The 7,294-nt window shown below is 37.8% G+C and overlaps 1 pseudogene; it reads right to left on the bottom strand.

Moving 5' to 3' along the window:
• Positions 1 to 3,856: 3,856 nt before the first annotated feature.
• On the bottom strand, positions 3,857 to 4,539 carry LOC106002923 (annotated as a pseudogene).
• Positions 4,540 to 7,294: the final 2,755 nt, after the last annotated feature.

The raw sequence follows: 7,294 nt of genomic DNA, 5'->3' as shown, positions 1-7,294 counted from the left end.
CTTCAATTCTTTGTTGAAGCTTTGTTTTAGATCTTGTATGAATTTCTTTACTTCCTTAATTTGGTTTTCAGTGTTTATTCTAAAATCACTTATTTGATTGGTTATGGTTTCCTTGGACTCCCATTCCTTCTGTTGGTTTCCATTCAGCATTCCTTTTTTGGTCTCCTTGATTTCCGTCAGCTCTTTGTTAATGGCTCCCATGAATGCCTTAAGTGATCTTTGTGTATTCTTATCCTGCTCTCTCAATTCCTGTATTACTCTTTGCTTAGCTTCCTCCCATTCATGCCATTCCTGTAGTTCTCTTTGAGTGATCTCAGGCTGTTCATGCTGTTCCTGCCTTTCTCTTTGAGTATTCTCAAGCTGCTCACACAAATGCTGTATCAGTTTTTGAGTAGCTTCCTCACGTTCATGATATTCTTGTATAAACCTTTGGATTGCCTCTTCTCTCTCCCTATCACGCTCATACAGAGTCCTTTGTAGGTTTTCTTTCTTTTCCTGCATTGAACTTTTGTTTGCCTCCTCTCTCTTCCTATCACACTCATACAGAGTCCTTTGTAGGTTTTCAGTCTTTTCCTGCATTGACCTTTTGTTTGCCTCTTCTCTCTCCCTCTCATGCTCATACAGATTCCTTTGTATGTTTTCAATCTTTTCATTTATCATGTTTGCCAGCAGTGTTTGTAGAGCTATTTATGAACTCTTCTCGGGATTATTCATTATCTGTTCTGTCTCCTGATTATCATGAGTGGGAGGTGAGATACCCAGACTTGCAATTTTTCTTGTGTTTATCTGGCTTACTCTGCCCATTTGGGATGAAATTAACACCAGTTTTGTGCTAGAACACTATCTTAAGGCAAGCATCAACCAAAGTCTGAATTTGTACAGTCAAAAGTCTGCAGATACAATCTTGTACAGTAAATACAACTATTCAACATCAAACAACTATAAATTAATGGGCTATGCACCGCAAAGAAGAATTTGAAAAACCAGTAATTATTAGGGTTAGGGAGAGATGTGGATAAAAATATGAGTACAGTGATGTGGGAAGGCACAAGGAGAGTTAACTTAACAAAGTCCTAATCTGAAAGCAGGAAATAGGTTGGGTAGGATGAAAGTAGAGGGAAAGAAAAAAAAGAAGAAAGATAAAGGGAAAAAAGAGACCAGAAAAAAACAGAAAAGTAGTAATTAAAAATATTATGCAGAACGAAAACAAACTATTCAGAGAAGAACGTGAATATAATGAGAAAAGGGGAGGGATATAAAGGAGATGTGAAAAACTTAAAATATTATATAGGTATAAAGAGGTAGTACTGCTATTAAGGAATTTAAGTCTCAGAGGTTTTGCATTGAGTAATAAATTTGTGGATTAAGTGTGTACACAATGGGGGATAGGGTCTAATACTCAACTACAGGTTTATCTGAGGATGTGCAGAAAAACAATTAATTCACATAAAGAAGAACAAAAGGGTAGGAAAGGTGAAAAGGATAAGGAAAGAAGGTAAAAAGTTAGAAGTTCCGTAGAGTTAACAAAAAAACAAAAAGAAATTTTTTTCTTACAAAACATAGAAAAAAAAGAAAGAAAAACGCACACACACATATACCCTTAAAATATAAATTATGAGAAGAAAATATAGAAAATAAAGTTACTAGAAAACAATTTTTTTGAAATAAGGTAAAAATTACAAATTAAGAAAAGTTTTAGAAAAAAATTTTTTTATAGAAGGTACAAAAAAAAAGAAGAAGATGAAAAAAAAGTTCTTTGAATTTTTGGGGAGGGTTGGGAAAAATCCTGTATCTCCCTTGTGTCTGTAACCAGCCTCTTTTTGGAATATCTGGTCTGCTTGTGGTCCTGTTGCTTGGTTGGTTTCTTATGTCAGTTTGTTTGAACAGGCAGAAAACTGCTCTGCTTTACCCAGGATTTTGCAATCCTCCTCCCAGGTTAGTTCAATGGGAGGGAGATCTGCTTTGAATATCACAAAAGAGGGAGATGATTTTTTTCCTCAAGTTTGGAGATGCTGTAAAGAGGCTAGGTTCTGGGTAGAGTTGAGGCTTTTCAACAAACAATAGCTTTTCCAGGGGGCTTGTTTATGAGAAACTCACAGAGCCCAGCCTGGAGCAACTCTCAAGGTTTATGTTTACTGAATTTCAATTGATTGTCAAGGCTACTAAAGGGAGGGGCAGCCTCTGGCTCTGATTACCTAGTGAAGGAAGCCACTTGTAGGGCTGTCACCTGAGATGGGTGACTTTTCCCGGGGTGAAGCTGAGTCTGCAGCTCAGCTTAGATTCTTGTGACCTGCTAAATGACTCCAGTTTTCTTCCAAGGCCTGAGTTGGATTAGCAGGTCTGCCAATCTTTGTTTGTACCCAAGATGGAGATCTCCGGTACTGGGTGGGGGAAGCGGTGGCTTTCCCTCCTTTCCTCCCTGAGAAGGAGTGGTAGAACGCTTGCCATGCATACTTGAGGCCCTGGGTTCAATTCCTCAGCACCACATAAGCAAAAAGAAAAAAGCCGGAAGTGGCACTGCAGCTTAAGTGGTAGAGTGCTAGCCTTGAGCTGATGAGCTGAGGGACAGCGTCCAGGCCCAGAGTTCAGACCTATAACTGGACCAAAAAAAAAAAAAAAGAACCTGGAAAAAAGTAATCTTAAATTTTCTATACGGAATGCAATCTGAAAGGACACATTTATTAATGAATACATATATATTATAAAACAATGTAGACTTCAAAGTATATCTAGAAAAGAATGAAATAGATTATGGATAATATGCAAACATAGAATATAGAATATTTTAAAATATACTTTTTTCAGACAAGAACCAGAAATATCTTTAGTTTCTGTGCTACTCATTTCAACAGATAAGATCAAATTATTTCTGATTAGAAAATCACAATCTCTGCAGAAATCTTTATAGATGTACACAAACAACTCAAATACATTTTGACATCAAAGTCAGGCAATTCACTTGAAAAAATTCCATGGAACTTTTACAGTAAGATATTGCTGTTATTTGGATTGTGAAAATATTTTATATGGACACAAAGAATGGACTAGCATTTTGATGTTTAAGAAACGTAACTGATATCTTAGCTATCCTAAATAATGCTGCAATAAACATAGTTGTTCTGCTAGCTTTCGTTTGGTCTTGTTTGATTCCCCTAAGTAAATGAGTGGATTAAGAAAATAGAATTCTATGGAATGGAATTTTATGTCTCCCTCAGAAAGAATGGCATTGCCCCATTTGTTAGGAAATGGAAAGACTTGGAAAAATTATATTAAGTAAAGTAAGCCAGGCCCACAGAAACATAGATTCCATGGTTTCCCTTATTTGCAATAATTAGTATATGTCTGAGACAAGCAGAAATGGTCAGATAAGTTGATGTTAGGAGAAATGAACCCCAAGATAAAGATTCAAAAGTTTTTTCTTTCTTGCAATTGTTTCTAACATATTTATAAGATGATTTCTTTGTTGCTTTGTATGTCCCTCCCCCACCATATAACCCCTGCTTTAACTGTATTTGATGTTGGAATGATTTGTGGAGGGGAAGGGAAAAACAAATTGTTTATATAAGGATACAGGTTGCCCCATAGCAACAATGAGATATACAAGACATCACGTAGAAAAACGAACTTTACAACTTTGGCCAGGGGGGAGGGTAGTGAGGGGGGAGAGGAGAGGGGGGTAGATGAGAAGGTTTGGAAAGGGGAAATAAAGGAGGAGGCTACAATGCTTGATAAGAAATGTACTCATTACCTTGCCCATGTAATTTTAACCCATCTGTAAGGTGTTTTCACAATAAAATAATAAAACTTAACAAAAAAAAGAAAAAGAAAAAAAAAGAAAAGAAACTTAACCGAACCATTACAATTTAATAGAACAATTTGTACAGCCTTCCACAACTTCAAACAGGTAGTGATACATACTTATCCTTTTGTTAATATCAAATTTCTTCCAAGTTGTTCTTCAGACCTGGTTTGATATAATGTTTCAACAGAAGGAGATCCAGTGTATCTTTGCTATCTATATTCCCACCAGGAAGATGCAAGGTAGTCAAGAGGCATTTAGTTTGGGCATTGGTATCTGCATGAAGTATGAAAGACACCACACTGATATGATTCCATGAGTAAGCACTGCACAGGGGTGTTCAGCTATTAACAATTATTGCATGGATATCTGCTGCTTGAGCCACCAACTCATGGACAATGTCTAAGTGTCCACTGTAGGCTTCCCGATGAAGAGGGGTATATTCATTGTCATCCCTAGTATTCACATGAGTGGCCTTTATGGAAAGTAGTCACCACACTCTAGTAAGCCAATTATTTTCAGCAGCCCAAAGAAGAAATTTGCTTGGATCCTACTCCATTTTTTTTCTTGCAATTAATACAATTTCTCCCTTTTCATTTAGTTACTCATCTTCATCGGAATTGCCTAACTAGAGACTTTAAGTGCCAATGGGAATAAGGTGTCCATGTATTCCCCAATAGTTCATATTGGTTGAACGTGTGAGAAAAATAGAGTGAATTTCTGCATCTTTTTTTTTTCATGATGATTTATTTTCTCTTTTTCCACTTTTATTATTCTAAGTCATTCTAACTGGAAAGTAGGGAATTGATGGAGAACAGAGGAAAGATGGTCCTCCATATTCAAAGGTACAGACTGAAAACGAGGATCAGTGTTGTCTTCATGTGCAGCTTCTTCTAGGAATGAGAAAATAGAAGATGGCTCAGTGGTAGAGTTCTTGCCTTGCATGTATGAGCAACAGCAGGTCATGTCCACTTTGCAACCTTGTAAGTCCCACGGTGCAAAGAAAGAGATGTAATACCCCAGCCCTCTGAAGCTCGCCACTATTTGTGGTATCATACTTTTTTTTCTTCCTGCAAACCCTCATGGCCTAGGATCCCAGGATCAGCTATGGGTCCAGAGACTGCACCCCAGCCTAGGGTGATGGAAGCTGAATCAGAGTTGCCACGACCTGAGTTCAAGCCCCGTGGTTGGCAAAATAAAGAATAAATAAAAATTAATTAATTATTTAACTTAATTAAAAAGAAATAAAGCTCTCTGGTTTGGAATTTCTGCCGGTTTCCTTCCTATGCCTGGGATTTGAACTCAGGGTTTTGGTAAATCTGTAGCAATGTGAGAGAAGATGCAGAGTTGCTACTACTTGAGTTCAAACCCCGTGCCAAGCCAAAAATAAAAAAAAATCACTGAACTCGGCAGGGGGAGTAGTTGTGGTGATGGTAGGGAAAGGATGGTAGGGGGAAAACAAAAGGTAAGGGGGAAAAAACAACAATGCTCAATAGGAAATGAACTCATTACCTTGCTCATGTAACTGTGATCTCTCCGTACAACATTTTTGCAATAAAAATGTACAAAAAAGAAACAATGTAGTGCTCAGAGAAGCACTTTGTGGGTAAGGTAAGGATGTCTGAAAAGCTGTACAAAATTCGACATTGCTTTTTTAAAAAAATGTTCTGTATGGAACTGAATGAACATAACTGCTTTCATTGAAAAAAATTAAGCCATTGTCTTGAAACTGGGGCCAGTATTTCTGTAATTGCTGTGATTTGATCTCACCCTCCAGGTAACTATTTTGCACCATTGGTGAAGGTGAAGCTTACTGTCTTTGGGGAAAACAAATTCAGGCTAGAGTTCTGAGGGCCCAAATGAACACCCTGCAATGGAAAAAATGTATTTCTGTACAATTGTAATATATGATATATACTTACCTATGTATGTTTACTACATATTATTATTTTTATTATTGATTTTTTATTTTATTTTTGATTTGATTCATTTATTTATTGTTTATTGTATTTAGTATTACTATATACATAATATTTAGTACATGTTTTACATCTATTATAAAATGATTCACAATAATTTAGGACATTGACTCATTTTCATTTATACTTTATTAAGTGTTGAAACATGATACATAATTAAATGGAAGCATCTGTCAAAGTCTTCACATGTTTAGAGTCTCTCCCACACAAGAGCTTTGTCTTCTTTATCTTTGGACACCTTCCTATAGGGATTTCTTTAGATGATTTCTAATCAGAGGCCTTTTCTTGACGATAGGCAAGTTGAGTGATAAAATTGTAAGGGTGGGGCTGGAAATGTGACTTAGTGGTAAGGAGCTCACTCAGCATGCATGAATGCCATGGTTTGAATCCTCAGTGTCACATACTCACAAAAACCCAGAAGCTGTGGAGTGGATCAAGTGGTAGAGCTCTAGTTTTGAGAAAAGGAAGATCAGAGAGAGTGCACAGGCCCTAAGATCAAGCCCCAGGACTTTCAAAAATGATAGGCCAGATGCTGCTGTCTCACACCTGGAAAACTAGCTTCTCAGGAGACTGAGAGCTGAAGACCACAGTTCAAAGAAAGGCTAAGCAAGGAAAGCCAATTAGACTCTTATCTACAATGAACCATCAAAAGACACTGTGGCTCAAGTGGTACTGTTTGCCTTGAGCTGAAGGGCTCAGGGACAGTGCCCAGGCTTGAGTTCAAGACACACAACTGAAAAAAGTGAGGATTAATCAAAGTACTTTTCCTATTTGCTAATTAAGAGAACAGTCTCTGGAAAATGAATGCTGATATATACCAGAATTGGATTCAGAGCTCAAGATTCAAGTTTAGTAGATCCATATGCCCAGCCTCTCAGACTCTAACATTATAACCTTGTGTGCTACAGTGTTCTGAAAGGTCCAATGTTGAAAGGGTTAATATGCTCCCCAAGCCCTTTGTGATAAGCAGTTGACTTGTACGGACAATGTCATTACAGTTCTGAACCTAGCAGAGCATCAGTAGCTCACGCCCATCACCCTAGCTTAGGAGGCTGAGGTCTCATGATCACAGGGTAAAACCAGCCAGAGTAGGAAAGTCTATGACACTCTGACTTCCACTTCTGAAAGGTCAGATGTTCAAGAGTTTCCTGGGTTTCCCTTGGTGATGAGAGGTTACTTGCACGCTAAATGTTCTTAGAGTTCTGAAGCTATAGAAGCAGGAAAGAAACATTATTGACCCATCCTGGGTTCAAATGAAGTTCTCAGGATCCAAGCCCTAACCCTGTTATCAGGAAGTATTCCATTGTAACACTGTATTTGAAGGACAGAAAATAGTTGCAAAAGCCAGGCTAGGTGAAGAGACCAAGGCCTATAGGATTAGGAGGCAGAATGTACACACTCAACAGGGAAGTGAGCTGCAAAACCACTTCATTCAGTCACAAACAGCAATGGGGGGGGGACAACTTCAAACATTTGTTAGAGTTACACCAGGGTCAGGCTTTTCTCAGCCTCTTCA

The sequence above is a fragment of the Dipodomys ordii genome, unplaced genomic scaffold, assembly GCF_000151885.1.
Source record: "Dipodomys ordii isolate 6190 unplaced genomic scaffold, Dord_2.0 Scaffold1000006114, whole genome shotgun sequence".
Taxonomy (NCBI): domain Eukaryota; kingdom Metazoa; phylum Chordata; class Mammalia; order Rodentia; family Heteromyidae; genus Dipodomys; species Dipodomys ordii.
Note: the sequence above shows the minus strand (reverse complement) of the source record. Positions and strands in the feature narration are given on the sequence as shown.